This window comes from Lithobates pipiens, unplaced genomic scaffold (assembly GCF_037356315.1).
Source record: "Lithobates pipiens isolate NorthernLeopardFrog02 unplaced genomic scaffold, aLitPip1_a1.2 Scaffold_13, whole genome shotgun sequence".
Lineage (NCBI taxonomy): Eukaryota > Metazoa > Chordata > Amphibia > Anura > Ranidae > Lithobates > Lithobates pipiens.
In genome coordinates, this window is record NW_027507718.1 from 42,074,142 (window position 1) to 42,096,731 (window position 22,590).

General features: G+C 41.0%; 1 protein-coding gene across 1 annotated transcript in view; it reads left to right on the forward strand.

Moving 5' to 3' along the window:
* The first annotated feature begins 6,246 nt into the window (after positions 1-6,246).
* The window catches only part of MLANA (melan-A), a 46,353-nt gene continuing 30,009 nt past the window's right edge, over positions 6,247-22,590 (forward strand). Inside the window, exon 1 of the mRNA XM_077475051.1 lies at positions 6,247-6,391. The gene's annotated coding sequence lies outside the window, so the exon portion shown is untranslated. The remainder of the gene's footprint in view (positions 6,392-22,590) is intronic.

Below are 22,590 nucleotides of genomic sequence, written 5' to 3' on the forward strand. Positions count from 1 at the left end.
CAACCGAACTCCACACTGCCCCTGCTGGGCTGACTCAGTGAATTTGAGGGGGCCTGCCCCCTGCCAACCCTTCTGTTGGGGATTGACCAGGGCCCTTAGAACACTCCAGCTAGCTTCTCCTAGACCCCTCCACACTGCTTCTGGAATCTTCTCTAAGTTTCCAGATAGCAGGGGGAGTCACCAGAGAAGCTGCTAATAAGTCATCCAGCCTACCTGAGGCACTCACCCGACCCAGAACAACACACAGGCTTGGCTGCCAGCGAAGCCTGAAAATGTACCTACACTAACGTAACAAAAATCCTATCACTAGCACTCTAGCAATGCTAGGGGATGCTACATCCACCAAATTCAAATCAGTTTTGGGTGGGCTTAGCGGTCAAGCATGTAATATTGTACTCTTTTATTCTTCTATAGTCCATCACTTACATTTAGTCACTGATAACAATGTTTTAAGGGCCTGGATAGACATTTGTTTCACTATGTGTATACCCTAGCAGATTTAATTTTCATTATTTTTGAATGGCAGCACTTAAACTCAACACTAGATTTTACAGATGAATGACTGCAAGCTGTAAACTCATGACCATCATGAGATTGAAGATCAGCCTGACTGAAAATATGTGGTTTCTTGGAAGCTGTGCCTGCAGAATTTTATGTATGATACTGTGTGTAAAGGAATGCAAGCTCTTAAAGGATCAGCCCAGTGAAAACTATTAGGATGCATTCGCCATTCTGCATTTTTCACGCAGTGCATATTAGTCACATTAATATGCGGTACATAAGTATCACAGTGGGTCCTGGTGATAATCCACTCAAGAATAAGGCAAGCAATGCGTGGTTCGAATCTCAGCCAGTTTAACAGAAGATTCAAACTGTGTATGGGTAGGCTGAATGTACCAAGTTATCGATCGATCAAGCATGCCAGATTTTACCTGCGATTATTGCTAGCGGCTGCTACAGAATAATGATTTAGAGAGCAGTGCTGGTCTGTGTATAGTTTGTGGGCAAGCATCAGATTACAAATACTTTTAGCACCAACATCCCATAATGCGACAAACTAGTAGGAAACAAGGTAGGGAGAAGGGACTTTTCAGGTACACAAAAATTACAAAAAAATACAAAAATGTATTTTTTTTTTTTAAGTTTTTGATTCCAGCTTCCATCAACACCTAAAAAATATGGCACCTCATCCCAGTTGAAAATATTCAAAGGTTTTTTTTGGGGGGGATTTTGATGGTGCTATATTTATTCAAGAAAAGAGTTTTCCAAAAAATACTAAAAAAAATGTTTATTTTAACAATTTCATAAAAAGCAACGTTGCTAAATATACAGAAATGTTACATATATTAACAGGTCTGAGTAACAGTTGAGTTAAGGTGCTTGTAACCGATTATCCCGACATGTTTCGCAATAGCTTCCTCAGGGAATATACAAGCTAACAATAGAATAACATCAAAACAAAATAATTAGTAAACAATAATACATTGGGGTAAATGAAAACAAAAATGTCTATCAATATAGTCAAAATGCCCAGAGCTTTAAAACAGAAGGGCGCTTACCCCCACTCCACAACCATTATTCCTAGCAGAAAAAAAATGTCTCGGTGTCAAAAAAGGAAAATGCAGAGGCACTGTATCTGATAGCTGGACATGCAGCAGAGAGGACATAGAAGAGGACCAGTCTGAACAGTAATAAAAGAACCAAAAATAAAGATAAAAAAAAATGTATACAAATTTTTTAGGTCTGATAAATCAATACGTTCTACATTTTGGCATAATAATTATAAAATAGGGGCAGAAAGCCTCCAAAGTGAATTAGACAGTTTAAACTTTAATAATTGCCAATTACATCATACATATCAGACCGCAGCCGACTTGTAGAAAGGAATTGAAACATAATTTAAAAATAAGTTAAGAATTTTGAGAATACTTACTGTTACAAAAAGCAACATGGTATCTTTTCCTCCACACAAGTCAAATGAGAAGATACGAGGTAACATACAGCCAATTGAAAATGGAGAGAGCACAGCGATACACATTTACACCCACAAGCTTTCAGCTTGTTTGGCAGGTGTCTAAAATCTATGAAAAAAAGGAGGGATAGGTCTAATTATTACCTCAAGGGTTATAAAATTGAAGATAGTGTAGTGAGCAACTTTATCAAACACTTACTATCAATATCAACCCGTGTATTTTTTTTTTTTTTACAAAAGTTTGATTAAAAACATTTATACAACCACATACACCAGACAAGGAAGAATTTTCCATCATGCTTATAATTCTACATGTTTCACCATTCTGGCTTCTTCAGGAAAAGCGTGGTGGAGATACTAATAAAATTAAGAAAAACAGCATAAAGAATCTAGAAATCAACAAATTAACATTATATCCACATTACCCAATCGTTTTTATAACAATTGAGACGAGGTAGGAGGTAGCACCCACCAAGCAAGTTGTAGTTCCCAGCAAAATCACTCCCTAGATCTAAAAGTGATTAAAGGTAATAGGACAAAAAACAGATATCAAGTGACAGGAGTCTGTCCAGCAATACCACGTAAGCCCACCGCCCTATTACCTTTAATCACTTTTAGATATAGGGAGTGTTTTTGCTGGGATCTACTTGCTCGGTGGGTGCTACCTTGTCTCAATTGTTATAAAAATGATTTGGTAATGTGAATATAATGTTAATTTGTTGAACAGGAACACAGCTGAGGCTGTCAATCAGCTGGAGATCCTACCCTTGGTGTCAGGAAAACTTGTCAGAAGTACACACTATAGAATGATATGCTTTGTTTTTATTTAATGTCTGAGGTTTATAACCACTTTAAAATTAAACTGCTATATATGCATACGAGTGCGCTCATTCGCTGCCCCCAGGATCGTGACTGCGCTTCCGCCTACACCGCTCAGTCACTGTTTATATTCCATAGCTGGTAGGGTGGGTTCCCAATCATGTGGTCACTGTGACATCCAATCAGACCATGTGAAGCCTCTGGCATTAGAAGATTTTAATGGCTGTGAAGGATTGAGCAATTAACCTCCCATGATCATGCCGTGCTGCAGTTAAACATTAAAATTATTAATCTCCTCCAAAGACCTGTATGAAAAAAGTAATTTCTCTTTACATTCTTTCCATATTTAATATAGCTCTGTGGGACTACTCTCTCAGAAATCCCTTATGCCGCGTACACACGACCGGACTTTTCAACATCAAAGGTCCGCCCGGCAGACCATTCGATCGTGTGTGGGCTGCAGCGGACTTTTGATTTGCAAGAGTCTGACAGACTTTAGAAATGGAACATGTTTCAAATTTTTCCGCTGGAACTCCGCCGGACCCAGTTCCTACCGAGAAATCCACTCGTGTGTATGCTAGACCAACAGACAAAAACCAACGCGAGGGCAGCTATTGGCTACTGGCTATGAACTTCCTTATTCTAGTCCGGTCGTACGTCATCACGTTCAAATCCGTCGGACTTTGGTGTGATTGTGTGTGGTCAAGTCCGTTCATTCGGAAAGTCCGTCAGAACTCTGTCAGAACTCCGCCAGAACTCCGTTGAAAGTCTGTCGGACCTAGTCCCTCGAAAAGTCCGGTCGTGTGAACGCGGCATTATAGTTGCATTAAAGTGTGCGTAAAGTCACATATATAAATTACTTATATCCCATCTGTTTTAGAAAGATATAAAATACAGTATGTCAGTTTTTTTTTAATTATAATCTTAAATACCTTCTTTCACAACACCGCTGTGTGGTCATGTGACCTCCCTCTGCTCTCCTTCCCTGATCTAAGGAGACCAGTGGGAGGGGCTGAGATTCCCCTCTGATGTATGCCAGCCAACAGGGGGAGGTCACGTGATCTCACAGCAGCGCTGTGCAGGAAGGTATCTAGAATTATATATTTTTTTAAAACTGCCATACTATTATTAATATCTTCATATAACAAAGGGGATAGAAGTGATTTATATGCATTTCTTCACAGCCACGGTGGAATAGTGACAGGAGGGGAGTGGAGGAGATTGGCTCTCACAACACAGATGACTGAACTGACAGGCAGGGAGGGAGGGGGAGAGACTGACCACACAGTGAGATCATGGAGGGACGTATCACAGATCAGCAGCCATGACTACTGTGGTCAGTACACATAAGGGGACACAGGAACAGGCAGAATCAACCAGGTATTTTACAACATAGAATGGGACAAATTACACTGCAGAAGCAATATAGATCATGCTTTAGTAAGCAAGAAGCAATTTTTTTTTTTTTAGGGTTACAACTGCTTCAACCACTTCAGCCCAGGAAGGATTTGTCCCCTTAATGACCAGGGCATTTTTTTGCGATACGGCACTGCGTTGGTCATGCTCATGCGACACTGTACCCAAATAAAATTTACGTCCCTTTTTACCCACAAATAGAGCTTTCTTTTGGTGGTATTTGATCACCTCTGCGGGTTTAGTTTTTGTGCAAGCAACAAAAAAAGACAATTTTGAAAAAAAATATGATTTCTTTACTTTCTGCTATAATTCATATCCCAAAAAATATAAAGAAACAAATGTATTCATCAGTTATATATTCTTCTACATATTTTTGGTAATAAAAATCGTAATAGGCGTATATTGATTGGTTTGCGCAAAAGTTATCGCGTCTACAAACTACGGGATAGATTTAGGGACTTTTATTTTTATTTATTGTTTTTTACTGGTAATGGTGGAGATCTGCGTTTTTTAGGGGCAATGCGACATTGCGGTGGACAAATCTGACCCCAAATGACACTTTTTGGGGACCAGTGACATTATTACATTGATCAGTGCTATAAAAATTGAACTGATCAATGTAAAAATGACACTGGCAGGGGAGGGGTTAACACTAGGGGGCGACCAAGGGGTTAAGCGTGTTCCCTGGGTGTGTTCTAACTGTAGGTGGGATGGGCTCACTAGGACATGAGAGAGATCACTGTTCCCGATCACTGGGAACAGAAGATCCTTGACATGTCATTAGGCAGAATGGGGAATTGCCTTGTTTACTTAGGCAGCTCCCCGTTCTGTCTATGCACACAGCGATCACGGATCGTCAGCGGACATCAAGTCCGCAGGGGGGGGGGAGCACCCGCTATCCTCCTTGCACAGACCGACGTACACCTACGATGGTTTGTGCAGGAGAGCCGACCTGCCGCAGTATATTGATGGCAGCTGGTCAGAAAGAGGTTAATATTAGATATATAAGTCTGTAGCATACATGTGTGATTGAGGCTTTTAAATAGAATATTACAATTTTCACTTTCTGTTATTGGTTGCAGAGTCCCATGATCAATCACTCTAGACTATTTCCCCTTTACATCCAGTGTCAATAAAAATGATCCATGTAATTTGGGCCTAACTGGAGACACCTCCTATCCTGTAGAGCTCTACAGGTACCCCAAATGCCAGGACACTCTAACATGCACATAGCAACCAGCTTGCATGATCACCAGTTCTAGCCTGCCCTTCACCCATCTACGTGTAATTTATTGGTTTGTGAAAATGTCCACCAGAGTGATGTGCCCATTTATAAGCACAAAAGGGGACAAGTCAGAGCCGACGACCAGATTAACTAGGTGCTATTCAAGGCACCTGGGGTGCTGCAGAAGAAATATCACCTGTGGAGTATGTTAGCACACTTCAGCCACGGGTTTATTGTTTATTCCTATAACAATCAAAAAGAACATACAGAAATCCAATTTGGTCCCAAATTTGAGGTGACCTTTTTAAAGAAGGGTACTGACAATCTCACCGGTGGTGCCCTCAGAACTGAAGTAAACTTATAACAAAAATTGTGGGAAAGAGGTTTTTGAAGGTGAAACTGCTGTTTGCCTCTACATAAGAACTACTTGGTGGGTTATTAGTGTTTATTCCTCACTGGAAATTTACATACTGTAAATTTAGAATTGTGAAAAACACGTCAAAAGAAATCTCAGTGGAAAGTCAAGGGGGTGGACTTGTCCCATTCACTATATTGTTATTACTAGATAGAATGCCACCTTTGTATGTGTGATCACTTTTATAGGTAATAAATGATAAAACAAATGATAAATAAATGATCAAATAATAATAAATGATAATAAGCAATAAAACAAAAGAACAAGCCAAGACACAAAATTCGTGATGACCATTTTATGTAGTGACCATTCTTGCACACAAGGTTGCAGATTTGCTTCATGAGAGTCACTCAGCGGGTGCCTGGATTCTTGAAGGATGAGAATAAAAGGAACTGATCATTCCAGCTTTCATGCTAATTAAAATAAATCAAAGGGTTACTTAGAAGTTGAACCCGTGATGGTCATAAGATTCAGGCACAAAAGATTAAGAGAGAGAAAAGTGTTTCTGTATCCAGTAACGAAGTGCAGCTCCATCCATTGCGAGGTAGGTCCATACAACTCTTTCTGTTCATTGGCAAATCTAATTGTAATTCTTGTGAAAGTAATTTTATTTAAAAAAAAACAAAACAAAAAAACAGTAATTCTAAATCTAAACATTCAGAATTAAATTCCCTTCTTAATTAACTGTAACCAGAAAATATTTAGAGCAACTGAGCCTTGGAAAAAAAAAACATTTACACAATGCTTCCTATCAAAACTGATTGCTTAATTTGATTTGCTACAGATAATATGCTAATTTTCCAACAGTGTAGGGCAATTTACAAAGAATGTGAACGGCAAACAACATAATTGTCCATTAAATTATTACATTTTTTTTTCTTAACAAGAAAAGATCTATTTTAGTGGCACTGTTCTGCTGAAAATTTCAAATAATTGGTGCAAATTAAGAAGCTGTTTTAAACACAATACTTGCATTGTGTCCATTTTTTTATTAATTGATTTAGTTTAAAAAGAATCAGGTATAACTTCAGCTTACAGAAGGATAATAAACAAGTATTTTTACCTTTTTAATTTTTTTTTAATGTCTTCTACTCATTTTCCTGTTCAGTACAATGGCTAAACTCTGCTTTTATTTCTGTATATTGCGTTTTTTTTTAATTAAATGCAGCATTTATTAATAAGAGGTTAGCACTCTTTTGAGTTCTGTTTCTTACTGGGAACACACTCTTTGTTAAATTTATACATTCTGAGTTTGTTTAATATATGTATTTCATCTGACAATACAAAAAAAAACACTGGTGAAATAATTGGCTTTCCCTAATATTGGCTCATGTGTGTATGTAGTAGGCACATTGGACTGTGTGCTTCTCTAAGAGAAGTGACTCATGTGAATAGTTGTATTGTGTTAAGCCTTGTACACACGCTTAGATTTTCGGATGACCGAACGTCCGTTTTTTGTGGCATGCTAATCTCATGTCAAAAGTGAAGAGGTTACTCACAATACGAACATTTTCGTACGACAGAATACAACGTCAAAAGTGACGTAATGGGGATAATTTACTAAAGGCAGTCAGTGTAGATCCGAGGGGGACATGCAAGGAAAATAAAAAACAGCATTTTAGCTTGCACATGATTGGATGATAAAATCAGCAGAGCTTCCACCCATTTTATATCTACCCCTTAGATTTAGGGCGACTGCACTTCCAAGTGCACTTACAGTGCACTTTCAAGTGCATTTGCAGTGCAAAGTGGATTTGCCATTTGTAAATAACCCCCAATGTATTGATCAGTTTTGTATGTATTCTTTAGTTTGAGCATGTGTAGTCTTGCTCCAACAATTTTTTCATACGAAAACTGTACTAATGAAATGAAAATCGGACTTGGAGTTCACATCCGACAAAAATTTTATAGTCTGCAAATCCAGATTTTATCTGACAAAAAAGCGATATCAGTTGTCGAAAACACCATACTAACGGTCCAGATAACTCTTGTAGCTCATCTTTATTAAATGCAGCATTTATTAATAAGAGGTTAACACTCTTGACCTGCAACACTCTTTTATGTTCAGTTCTCACAGAGAATACACTTTTTTGATGAATGCATACATTCTCTCTATGTTTGTGTGTTTAATTTGACAATTAAATAAAAAAATACCTGCAGATTAATTGGCTTTCCCTTTTATTGGCCTGTGTGTACGCATAGATAGAGACACTGGACTCACCTTAGGGCAGGAACTGATATGCAGGAGTCCCATATAAAAAAGTAACATTTTAAAGTATTAATTCATATGATAACTCATACAATAACCAATAATTGTTTTGCTTATATTTATTAAATGCAGCATTTTCCGCAAACACATGTCCCAATGTGCTTAAAACAATAAACAAAAAAAAATGTACCCATAATAAGTGTTAGGCCTGTTTAAACTGCTTTGCATTCATTTTTTTAATTCTTTTTTTCTATTGGTTGAACTGGTGTTTTTATTCAACCTGATTAACTATGTAACTATAAGTAATGGATGTATGTTAATGCATTACTGTGCATTGATTCATTTAGAATTGGCTGGCAGAGTACCTTGACACACAAAAAACAGATGCAGCCTTTTTTTTTTTTTTTAAGGCAGCACACCACAAAACAAGAAATGTGTATTCTGGTATGCAGCAGCATGCTTATGTTGCTGTAATAATGGAACATTGTATCATACTTACCGTAATTTTCCTTTCCTGGTGCTTATCCATGGCAGCATACATGTGATAGAGCTCTGCCTTGACTACTCCTTCAGGATTAGTGAATAGCATAAATTAAAGGCATAGCCCCTCCCCCAACATTCTCCGTAATATAGAATATCGAGGGTGGGAGTATATGCTGCCATGGATAGGCACCAGGAAAGGAAAATTACTGTAAGTATGATACAATTTTCCATTTTCCTGGTGCCTCCATGGAAGCATACATATGATAGATAACTAGCTCACATGGGTGGGTTTAATGCTTTAATTAAAAAAATTTAAGTAGACACAGACATAGCGGCATGAAGTGCTCTTCTCCCGAACTTTACTGTTGTAAGAGCCCCGGGATCAATACGGTAGTGTTTAAGGAGCATGTGACGAGAATACCAAGAGGCGGCCCTGCATATTTTTTTCTAGAGAAACATTCGCTCTCACTACCCAAGATGATTCACCTGAGCTGGAGGTTCCAAGGTCTTAAGCCTGTAAGCTTTTTGCATTAACTTGACAACCCAGGATGCCAAGGTTCTGGTGGAAGCTTCCCTTAGTCTATTTTTGCCCCCACGGGATGATGTAAAGTCTTTCAGAGTTCCTACATTTTGCTGTGGCTTCCAAGTAGGCCCTGAAGACTTTGGATATATCTAACTCATGGCAGGAGTTTGATTCTGAGTCAGAAAAGACTGATAATGTCCATGGTTCCAATACATGTGCCTTCGTGGTGACTTTAGGTGTGAACCGTTAGAGAGGGCGAAGTTCTACCCTGTCTGGAATAAAGGATATACGTTCATCCCTTATGCCCAGGGAGTGAAGTTCCAATTTACCCCTGCCGGATGTGATAGCCAGGAGAAAAGTTGTTTTTAAGGTTAGATTCCAAATTGGGATTTTTTTCTACCGGCATGAATGAGTGAGCAGATAAGACTTCCAGTATTAGAGGAAGGTCCCATTTCCGAAAGGAATGCCTGGGTGGAGGATGCAACTTCAGTACACCTCTGAGGAATGTAACCGCTAGAGCGGGGGCCTCAAACTGGCGGCCCTCCAGATGTTGCAAAACTACAAGTCCCATCATGCCATTGCCTTTGGGAGTCTTGCTCTTAACTGTCAGCCTTGCAATGCCTCATGGGACTTGTAGTTTTTCAACAGCTGGAGGGCCACCAGTTTGAGACCCCTGCACTAGAGGATCTTCTGCCCAACTTGTGTTGGTTGCTGCAGAGAGTGCCGACACTTGCACTTTAAGGGAGCTCTGGCTGAGTCCCAAATCGAGACCAGTTTGAAGAAAACTCAAAACATCGGCAGTGGCAAGGGAGACTGGATCAAACTCCTTTCCTGTGGCATAGGCTAAGAACTTGTCCCAAATCTTTGCATATATTGCATTGGTTGTTGGCTTTCAGGTTTTCAGCAGGGTGGATATGACTTCTTGGGAACACCCTAACAACTCGAACCTCAATCTTTCAACCTCCATATTCGAAGATCCAGTTTCTGGATGGATCAGCCTCCCCTGGTCAACAACTGCAGGAAGGGGGGAATGGAGGATTCACACTGAGTTGCATGGCTAGGGGGGACCAAAATCTCTTCGGCCAATAGTGTAGTGTGCTAGTGTTTGGACGGATTCCTTTAGGAGCCTGAGGAGAAATTTCAAGATGAGTGGTTGAGGAGGAAAGGCATAAGCCGTCTTGTAGATCCAAGGACATGATAATGTGTCTACGCCCTCTGCTTGTGGGTGTGAAAGGCGAGAGAAGAATTTCCTGAGTTTGGTATTCTCCTAGGTAGCAAAGAGGTCCACCTGTGGGGTCTGCCATAAATGGGAAATTTGGTTGAACACATGGGGGTGGAGTGACCACTTGTTGTTGTCCCCAAATCTCCTCGATAAGACATCTGCCTCTGTGTTTATTTTTCCTGGGAAATATATTGCTCTGAGGTCCACCAGGTTCCTTTCGGCCCAGACCATTATAGGTCCACTTCCCTCAGAAGTGTTTTGCTGTGGGTGCCCCCTTGTTTCCGAAGATATGAAACTGTAGCTTTGTTGTCCAGGCCCAGAATCGCCCTATGTCCCTTAATTTGTGGTGCTATAAGTTGATTCAGGTTGTTTGATAGTAAGAGGGACCAGGACAGATATCAACACCTTCGTAAACACCTGAGGGGAGGTGCACGGCCCGAATGGCAGAGCCTGGAATTGAAAGTGGACATGACCCACTGCAAACCTTAGATACTTTTGAAAACATGGTAGTATAGGGACATAGATGTAAGCGTCCTGCAGATCTATCGATATCAACCAATCTCTTGGTTGTATGACTTCTGCAGCGACTCCATCTTGAAACTCTCAAGATGGATGTATCTGTTGAGTGTTTTCAGATCTATTACAGGTCTCCAGTCGCCTGTTTTCTTCTGTACCAGGAAGAGGGTGGAATAGAAACCCGTAAATTGTTCCAATGGGGGGACAGCTACTGCTGCCCCTTGAAGCTGTAGTGACTTTTTAAACTGATTTAAAGCCAGAGCTTTCTGTGGGGAGGACGGCGTCTGGGTTTCTTTGAAAGATGTGTGAGGAGGCTGATGAGAAAAGGTCCAGAAATGTTCGTACCGAACTGTTGATAGGACACATGGGTCCTGGCATCTGGCAGCCCAGACTGGTACGAAATATTTTAGCCGTGCTTCTACTGGAGGTGTCTCCGCCCCTGTGGCGTCAAAAAGTCTTCGTCCCCTCCTGGGGAGCGGTGAGGGTCTTGTTCCTTATGGCGCCCAGAAAGGACATCTGAGTGCCTTGCCACAATCTTTTATTATCTTTAAAGGGGTGAGACTGCCTAAAGTCTCTGGCGTTTGATTGCCGGAAGTGAGACAAATCATTTCTTGTTCTCCTGACCTTCCTGTCTTGAGGAAGCAAGCCAGATTTCCCCCGTTACTCGGTAAATTGCTTTATCAAGCTTTTCGCCAAAGAGGGATTTGCCATCAAAAGGAATCTTGCATCAATTTTGTGTTGATGCAAGATCAGCAGTCCATGGTTTCAGCCATAGGGCTTGTTTTGCCATGACCGATTGTAGCATTGAGTTAGCCGAACGTGTCAATGGCTGCTTCACCCACAAAATCCACCGCCAACTTAAGCTCCTCTAGAGCCTTGGTTATGTCATCCTTGGGGACATCTTGGTGGAGGGCCGTCTCTATGTTTTCCATCCATGACCTAATAGCGTTGGAAACGGACGTTAGCGCAATGCCTGAGGTGATTTTTCCCGGGTCCTTCTAACCAAAAGGATTTTTCACCACCTTGAGAAACGGCTGGACCAAGGAAACACTGAAAGCAATGGCTCAGTTCACTCTGAAGACTCCCCAGAAGGATCCTCAGGAGAAGAATGCCTGGCTGTGCTTCCTGATGTAGGTAGCGGGTTACTGCCCATTGAAGGACCTGAAGTGCCAGGGTCTAGGTCTTGTGCCTGAACAACCTGAGAAGCTGGATGGGCAGGAATTATGGCCGCCAGTTCTGAGAAAGAATCCTTCATGGTCTGTTTGAGCAGATTGACCACCTGTTGACTCTCAAGTTCTTGGTTGGCTGTGTAGTCCCTGAGACAGTCCTTGTGACGAAACCTATCCCCCATACTCCACTTGAGTGTTTCCGTGAGTATACCGCTTCCTAACTCCTGGAACATGACGCCAAGGATCTGGCTATAGGAACCCCCAAAAACTAGACAACACATCAGGAATAGCTTTTTTTTTTAGATCTCCCACAAATATATACAGCAGGATGACTAAAACCTAACCTAATTAGCATGAGCTAATTATCTTATCATTGACCCAGACTAGTCTGAAAGATAAGACTTTATGTCTCCTAGCTCACTGACTGACTATTCAATACACATTACCTTAAACATCAACACGGGGTTGATTAGCACAGCAACAATGTGTGGAATACTCTACAAGCCAGACTAGACTCATTTACACAACAGACAGGTGGCTGGAGTTCATGACATTAGCATCTAACAGTTTGTGTCCCAACAGTGTGATTCAGTCACTATTGCTAATATGGCATATACATATCCAGAGTCTGTGTGTCTTGGGGGGGGGGGGGGGACATGGACCTGAATCCAAGTAACACCACCTCAGGGGTCCCCAGGCATACAGCTCACAAAGAGCACCGTTCCCCCAAATGCCAGGGCCCATAATCGGTGGGCAAGAGGCTCGCATTCAGTCCCCTCCAAAAGCCTTGGTTCCGGCTAGGTCTGTCACAGTCCTTATAGACCAATTAATCAGGGAGTGGTACAGCGCCACATGCCCAGCACTTCTTGCTTGACCCTCAAGATGGGGGTGAAGGAGAGTGACGATGTCTTTGAGATTCAAATCTCCTGGAAGACTTATGATGTGGAGAGCGTGAGGACTGTCGTCGTCTTAGCATCTTGCAGACTTTCTGAACCACTTTGCGGGAACAGGGTCGAAACAAACAGGGTTTGTTTGTAAGTGGCACACTTCTTTTTTTTTATTTATTTTTATTTTTTTACTATATATACTATACTATGTATACTCACAAACAGATGGTTGCATACCTATTGGATATAAGAGGATCTTGACTTTGTGGCGATAGGGTCAAAATGGCGAAAATGGGCAGGAGGATTAGCTGCAGGAAGACAAAGAAAGAGAAAGAACAGAACTCTTTGCAGAAAAGCCAACAGAAGCGTTTTGGACTGCAGGGCACACACTGGATATGCAGAGCAGCCCTGAGTCCAAAGTGGAGCCAAATTTTAAAGGGAAAAGAGGTGAGCTTAATTGAAAAGTCCAACCCCTTACTGGCAACAGCAATTGATTTTAAGCAGTTTTCCCTGAAGCAAGATGGTGGCCGAGGCCTCTCCGCCCAACGTGCCTGTGCACGCAAGCGCACTAGCGGCTGTTGAAGGCTTTCGACAGATATTGCCTTCAGCTGTGTTATTCCCAGTCATGCATGCACACTGAGCCTCGGATACACGGCATGTCACATCGAGAGGATGCCAGCACTCCCTCCTCCTTTCCCCACCGCCAGTACAGCGAGCAGTTGGGAGTGGGAACCAGAACCCCATGGCCACGGTAGGACTCTAAGTGCCAAGGGGAGAAAAAAAAACGGTGCAGATGGTCCCCTAACCTGCCATTCTGGCCAGGAATAGAGAAAACCCTTAAAGGGGACATTTTTTTCTGCTCTCTGTCTTTTCCTATATTTTAAAGCTTCACCAAAGCTTTGTGATTTTAATCTAGAACATAAAGAAGAAGAAAAAAAAACCCGAACTGACTGAGGAAGAAAGAAAGCTGATCCTCCCACCATATCCACCAGCATTTGTTACCGGCCTCAAAATGTGAATTAAGAGAGCCAATGGTTGTAGACGCGATGAGATAAGGTGATCAGCTTGGCGTGGACTGCAAAGAATCACACAAACAGCATGAGATATGACCACTGACTTTATGGCTGGAAGTAGTTTAATTTTTACATAACAATACATCTTTTACATTTTTATAGTCACATGTTTATAACCATTAACAATATATATAATACCGATTTTAACTAAAGTATTTTAAAACGTAGTTACAACAATGAACATTACTAAATTTAATAACATATATATCCCTGTTATTCAGTGTTATAGATAATTATCTTTATCTCTCTGGTACACTTTAAGTGTGCAATAATCATACTAGCAATGTATTGCTTTAATACAAATATTTTCATGGTAGTACTCTTTTTTAACCACTAGATGGTGCACATTGCATGTCTGTATGATGCAATACATAAGCTTTACATACAATAGGTTTTTTTCTATATTAAATAACAGAAAACATGTGCTTCTATAAATCTATGCAATTTCCAATAAATCAGGTTTAAATATACCTATTTAGAAAGGTTTAGTGTTTATCATAGACATTTGTTCTGACTAATGCAGTATTTTCATGTTCTTATGCACTTTCCCTTGTTTCTGACACATGCTGTTCTAAACTTCTAATTACAGCAAAACTATAGCATAAAATCTGCTGAGACTTTTTCTGCATCTGCTCAAGATGTTTAGGAATCTTTCTATCACAGGTTAATACAGATTAGAAACAATTTAGAGTACATACCTGCAAAGAATCACACAAACAGCATGAGATATGACCACTGACTTTATGGCTGGAAGTAGTTTAATTTCCAGTCACATGGTGTGTGGCCTTATATAGACTCTGTTTGTGTACCTTCTCTGCCATCTACTGGTTATTAATAGAATAGAAGGGAGATGTTTAGAAATATTTAAAAAAAAAATGAATATGTACTTTGCTTTGGGGTGTCTGTTTTGTGACCATATAAACCCCAGTCCATCACACTCTCCCCTCCTTCAGTTAATGGCTCCCGACATTAAACTCAATTGGTATCTGAACACTATTTAGTGATTTAAGTAACCCAAATAGGTACTTGTTGCCACCAAGGAGCTACGTTAACTACCTGGCATGTCATGGGAGTAGCTAGCATTGTAGGAGTTTGTATGGTGTGAATCTGACTTGGTATGTATCTTGGCTGACCTAGTGTGTCATACGTAAAGATCTCTTTAGGCTTAACTTGTCTGGTAGATCTTCTGACAGGAGTTGAGTCTTCTCCATCAACATCATTCTCCATTTGCATATCTTGGTTCACAGGTAAGTCTTGACTTAATGAGGGTAATTCTGCAGTGTGTAGTCCCACCATGTCTGTAGCCCAGATTTGGTCGCCAACTACTGTTCCATCATTTTGTTCTTGTTCAACATTGGGTGTGGTAGTTGTAGGATAGAACTCTTCAGCAGAAACTCTTAATGGGATTTTCTGTACGTTTTGAGAGTTTGGTTGAGACACAACACAATCATGACTTTCTGTAGTCTCTGGTATATAAGGATAATACCATCTTTCTTCATCTGAACATTCCTCCTCCTGGTCCACATCCATTCTGGTATCCTTTCTGTTACTTGATTGTCTTTGTTTCATCGGTACTCTTGGAATGTGTCCTTCAATTGGTAGGTCATTTACTGGTAGTAAAAGATTTCTGTGCAGTACTCGAATAGTCTTTTTACCACTTTCAGGCTGAATTTTGTACACATTCCCATCTTTGATTCTTTCTACCACTTTGTGTACTGATTCTTCCCAGTATGAACGAAGTTTACCAGGTCCTCCTCTTTCAGAGAGATTTCGTACTAAGACCCGATCACCCGGTTGAAGAGGTGCTCCTTTTATCTTTTTGTCATAGTACTTCTTCCCTTTAGCAGATGATTTTTTGCTATTCTCGGATGCGATTTTGTAAGCTTCTTGCATTCTAGATGCCCATTTCTGAGTAAATGTTGGTTGCCTTTCTGATTCCTTTTCCAAATTTAGGTTGAGCATTAGGTCAATTGCCAAACGAGGAGATCTTCCATACAATAGAAAGAATGGCGAGTATCCTGTGGCTTCATGCCTGGTGTAATTATATGCATGAACCATATGTGGAAGATGTTCTTTCCAATCTGACTTTTTCTCTTCCTCTAAGGTGCGAAGCATCTGTAACAAAGTACGGTTCAGTCTCTCCACTGGGTTACCCTGTGGATGGTATGGAGTAGTTCTTGAATGAGAAATCCCTGCCAATCGTTGCAATGTCTGAAATAAGTTGTTTTCAAATTCTCTTCCTTGGTCATGGTGGAGTTTCTCTGGATAGCCAAAACGTGGTATGAAATCTTGAAAGATCTTTTCTGCCGCCGTTTTTCCAGATTTGTTCTTAGTTGGATACGCTTGTGCAAAGCGTGTGAAATGGTCAACTATTACAAGTATATACTCATATCCTCCTTTGCTTTTCTCCAAGTGAAGATAATCAATGGATACTAACTCCAAAGGTGAACTGGTAGTAATCGAACCCATAGGTGCTCTTTCGGTGATATTTGGACGCTTTCGTTTGATGCAGCTGCACTTCTTCAGCACATATTCATCAATGTCTTTTTGCATAAATGGCCAGTAAAATCGTTCACGTGCTAGGTGGGTTACCTTGTCAGTACCAATGTGACCCATGTCATCATGAAGATTTCTTAAGACCAATGGTTTCAACTTTTCTGGTAGAACTAGCTGTTTTCGGGTTCCAGAGTATCGGTAGAGGATTCCTTCATCGACTGAGTTTATTCCATTCATGTATCAAACGTCTTGTTTTGCTGGTCATACTCTCCTTTTCTTTGTGGTTTGGAATCCAGTCGTTCTCCTTAAGCCAGACCACTTCTCTAATGTTGGTATCGTCTTGTTGTAATGCTCTGATATTCTCCTGAGTCATTGGGCAGATTGTCTGTCCTTTCAGCAATTCTTCGGCCACATCACTTTCTGAGTGAAGAGTCAATGAAGCCACCCATAATGCCTCTTCTTCGTCAACAGCTTTGCTCCCTTGCCACATAGCTGACACAACCTCAGATGGTACAAGCTCTGTGTACTCACTCAGATTCTTCGTGAGTTCCACCGGAAATCGTGACAGTGTATCTGCGTCTGCATTCTGTTTACCTGGCCTGTACCTGATATCGAAGTGGAAATCAGCCAACTCGCCAACCCAGCGATGACCCACAGCATTCAGTCTGGCAGTACTTAATACATATGTCAATGGGTTGTTGTCTGTGTAAACGGTGAATGTTGGAGCGTAGTACAAGTAATCTCTGAATTTGTCACAGACTGCCCACTTGAGAGCTAAAAACTCAAGTTTACCAGAGTGAAGATGGTAATTGCGCTCTGCTGGAGTCAATGTTCTGGAGCCAAACCCAATAACACGAAGTTTTTCTCCTTGTCGTTGGTATAGTACAGCACCTAGGCCTTCATTGGAAGCATCAGTGTGTAAGACGAAGGGTAAGTCAAAATCAGGGTATGCTAGAATTGGTGGATTGGTTAGCATGTCCACCAGTCTGGATACTACAGCTTGATGTTTGGGTGTCCATTGAATCAGTGTTTTAGATGGCACTTGTGCTTTGTTCCCGTTTTTCTTTGTAGATTCCCTCCGATTGTTTTTGGGGATGGATGTAGCAGATTCTTTCTCAGTGTTCTGCAAAAGTTCATACAGTGGTTTAGCAAGTCGAGAGAAATCTTGAATGAAGGACCTGTAGTAGCTCAGGAATCCTAACAAAGATCTGACTCCTCCCACTGTTTTTGGTTCTTTCCTTTTCAAATGTAATACCGCTTCAAGATCTTTTGGGTCAATTTTTATGCCTTCTTCTGACACCATTCGTCCAAGGTATCGAATCTGTCGTTTAAAGAGTTCACACTTCTTCGGTCTAAGTTTGATACCATGCTCACGCATTCGACTAAGCACTTGCCTAATATCATTGACATGCTCCTGAAAAGTTTTGGAGTAGCAAAGTACGTCATCCAAGTATGGAGAACAACATTTGTCTCTGATGCCCTCTAATACATTCTCCATGCATCTCTGAAAAGCTGCTGGGGCATTCGTTAATCCAAATGGAATACGGTTCCACTCCAGGAGTCCCCAGGGGGCGCTGAAAGCCGTCAGATGTCTGGAATCTTCATGCACAAAGCCTTGATGATACGCACTACCCTGGTCCAGGATTGAGAACCACGTAAATCCTCCTAAGCTATCCAGCAGATCTTGTATTCTGGGTAGTGGATGTCTATCTGGGATAGTCTTTCGGTTTAACTCCCTAAAGTCAACACATAGTCGTAGGCTACTGTCCTTCTTTCGAACACAAACAACTGGTGATGAGTATGCGGAAGAAGATTTTGTTACCCAACCTCGGTCAAGAAGGTTTTGGATATATTCTTTCACTTCTTTGTATAGGGGTTTCGGTATCGAATTGTAGCGTTTCTGGACAGGAGTTTCATCTTTCAGATTTATCCTCAGTTTCAGGTTAGGGATGCATCCTATGTCTCCCTCATCTCGAGCAAAGACATCTGATTCATCATATAACATTTGTCTCGCTATCTCCTGTTCTTCTTCTGAGAGATCTTCCAAATTGACAGGTGGGTGCCACTTAACAGATTTGTTAGTGGGTAGCTGATTTCCAGTGTCCACTTGATTCAACTGGTTTACATGAAACACCCTTTTCTTCTGATCAATTCCCTTTCCATCGTCTTTGTTTGGAGACAATGGTAGAATCTCAGCTGCTGGAGAAATGGTACCCAATACTGTTCTGGGTGGAAGGTAGATGTCATGTGGAGCACGGTTCAGTATAGGTATCTTCACCAGTTTAGAGAACCCATCTGGCACATCTACCACTGAAGGAAATAGTTCAAGTCCTTCCTCAACTGGATATTCGGGAAGTGGTTCAAATGACATGATTCCTCCTTTCGGCCACGCTCTAATTCTGCATTTGACTTCACAGAGCTCGCCTCCTTTAATCTGGAGTCCCTTCTTCCCCACTTTGACCATACGACTATCGAATATTTCTCCTGGGTCAGTTGCTTGACTGACAGCATTGACAATGTTATTCGCTACACTCTGTCTTACTTTCATAGCTTCACTCAGCAAGATAGTCAGGTTTTGGGTGCTGTTTGGTCGGTTACGGTTTTCTCTGATCAATTCTTCGATAACATTAAACCCAAGAATTGGATTGTCATTACAGCAGTCACTCACCAGCATTGGCACATAAATGGCTAAGTTTCCATGTCCACTACTTTCGAATTCCAGGCAGACTTCAATCCACCCGATGAATGGAATGATAGAACCATTTGCAGCTGTAATGGATAAGTTGTCATCACAAAGTAAATCTTGTATGTGCCTAATGGAGACGCTGGGTAGAAACTTTTCTAACCATGCCTTCCCGACAATGCTGACCTGAGCTCCTGTGTCCATCAACATGTCAACCGGAACACCATTCATTTGACATGACAGTAGGCATTTTCCTCCAATTAATTGTGCTACGTGTTGTTTGGAGAATCCATTCTCTTTTGGGAGTGTTCTAGTTGACCGGTGGGTGAATACCCTGTTTACCTTAGCATGGGACAGATCATTTGAGGTGGTCACTGGTTGTCCCTTTCCCAGTGACCGTCTGTCGTTTCCCGACTGCCTTCTTTTCTTCAAGCAATCAACCGCTCTGTGTCCTGTCCAACCACAGTAGAAACAATGGTAGCAGTTCTGACTCTCTCGTTTAATGCAATCATCACACCTGGGCTTGCAGTGAGTTGTATCTGGAACTTGAACATTGGTTAGTGGCTTAGTCATTTGGTTTCCAACAATAGGAGTTAGCTTCATCATCTTTTCCAGGTTCTTTGTGAGAGCAGAGACCTGTGTTGTTAGTTCCATTAATGCAGTGTGATTTGCTTTAACATCTCCCTCAACTCTCTTTTGGAAGGTTTCTTTTTCGCTATTCCCTGGTGTCTGGGATGAATGAACAGTAAGAGGTTTATGTTTAGGTGCACTGTTTAAGCGTCTCTGCCTTTCTGTTTCCTCATCAACTGATCTGGTGACTTGCTCTATGATAAAGTCATCCGTTACTGTCAAATCAGACACGTAAGGCTTGATATCTCGTCTAACATTAGAATTTTTCTCATTTAGTCCCTGATACAGTGTATGAAGGAATATGCCTTGCACCAGTTTTTTGTCATAGCTAAGCTCTCGCCTATCATGTTGTGATGTAGACAGAACTTTTTGTTTTAACCCCACTAGCCTGTAAACAAATTGTTGTGTTGTTTCTCTTTCTTGCTGGGTAGCATTGCTAAGGTCCTGAAATAACTCATTACCACTTCGTTCTCTCATATGTGACTTCAAAAACCTTTTCAATTCAGCAACAGTAAGATCATCTTTGTCAGTCAACATATCTTTAAAATTACCAGGTTTGATTATTCTCAACACTGTGCGTATAATTTCAGATTCAGGGAATTTTTCTGTTAGACCCTCGTCAATTTGTCTGCACACGCTACTGTAACCCATGTCCGAACCATGATCTGAAATTACACCACCATGCATTTTAAATTCTCTACGTGGCAATAAAGCAACAACATCAGTTAATCTCACCACCTCCGATACCTGTTCAGTCCTTGCAGTCCCACTACTTATTTTTTTTTGCAGCGGTTGCAATGTCCACAGTTGGTGTACTTTCCTTGTTAAGTTTTAGTTCATTGATCTTGTCTTGGATAATGAGTAGGTAAGACATACCTTGATCTTCCAACTTTTCCAGCTGATCACTTCTCAAGTAATCTTCAATAAATTCAACAAGTTCCATTTCGTTGGTACCAGTCACTGATGGAACGTCCACTTCTCTTTCATCTCCCAGCGTAATAGCAAGGCTATGCAGCTGTTCTTCATTAAGCAGATGAATTTGTTTCCAGATATCCCACATCAGCGCACGATGAGGAGACGCCATCTCTGTTGCAATCTGAAGACTTGCACTCACGAGGCAGATGACTCTCACGACTCTCCTTGTAGCTCTGTAGCAGGCTCACGCTTGTCTCGCACTTCCTTCTCACTGGTAACACAACGAATCCCGGCACATGAGCCCCCAAAATGTTACCGGCCTCAAAATGTGAATTAAGAGAGCCAATGGTTGTAGACGCGATGAGATAAGGTGATCAGCTTGGCGTGGACTGCAAAGAATCACACAAACAGCATGAGATATGACCACTGACTTTATGGCTGGAAGTAGTTTAATTTTTACATAACAATACATCTTTTACATTTTTATAGTCACATGTTTATAACCATTAACAATATATATAATACCGATTTTAACTAAAGTATTTTAAAACGTAGTTACAACAATGAACATTACTAAATTTAATAACATATATATCCCTGTTATTTAGTGTTATAGATAATTATCTTTATCTCTCTGGTACACTTTAAGTGTGCAATAATCATACTAGCAATGTATTGCTTTAATACAAATATTTTCATGGTAGTACTCTTTTTTAACCACTAGATGGTGCACATTGCATGTCTGTATGATGCAATACATAAGCTTTACATACAATAGGTTTTTTTCTATATTAAATAACAGAAAACATGTGCTTCTATAAATCTATGCAATTTCCAATAAATCAGGTTTAAATATACCTATTTAGAAAGGTTTAGTGTTTATCATAGACATTTGTTCTGACTAATGCAGTATTTTCATGTTCTTATGCACTTTTCCCTTGTTTCTGACACATGCTGTTCTAAACTTCTAATTACAGCAAAACTATAGCATAAAATCTGCTGAGACTTTTTCTGCATCTGCTCAAGATGTTTAGGAATCTTTCTATCACAGGTTAATACAGATTAGGAACAATTTAGAGTACATACCTGCAAAGAATCACACAAACAGCATGAGATATGACCACTGACTTTATGGCTGGAAGTAGTTTAATTTCCAGTCACATGGTGTGTGGCCTTATATAGACTCTGTTTGTGTACCTTCTCTGCCATCTACTGGTTATTAATAGAATAGAAGGGAGATGTTTAGAAATATAAAAAAAAAAATGAATATGTACTTTGCTTTGGGGTGTCTGTTTTGTGACCATATAAACCCCAGTCCGTCACACATTCCTTTTACTCTTGAAAAATCAGCAGACTGCGTTCCTGTGAGGAACTCTGCGAGACCCCAAAAGATCCACAGAAGGGGTTCCCAGTCTTATCAGTGCTAATAGCGACCCAAGAACAGGGACTGCTGAAGCCGGCGGATGCTGCCAAAGGTAGAGGTATGGACATACTGCTAATTTTCACCAGTTCCAGAGGTATGAGGAAAAAAGGAGAAAGGAAGAATGTTGGAGGCACCAGGAAAGTACATTGGGGTGGCATTTAAAGTGAACTGCATCACAAAACATTAGTTTGTGTATAACATATTTTCCCACATTACCAAATTGCATAGGGGCCTAGTAACACATGTAAACTGCAAATGTGTGAACCAGCCATAAGCGTGAATGGGCCCTAGGTGTTTTTAATAAGGACCCTTTCAGACCTATGCATTGCAGCAACACACAATAAAAAATACATCTTAACTAGTTGCTGACCGCCGGCCGTCAAATGACGGCCAGGCGGCGCAGCTATTGTGGCGGGAGGCCGTCATATGACGGCCTCCCGTTTAAACAGGGATGCGCGCGATCGCGCGCGCGCATCCCTGTTTCTTCGGTGGCGGCGTGTCACGGAGACACCGC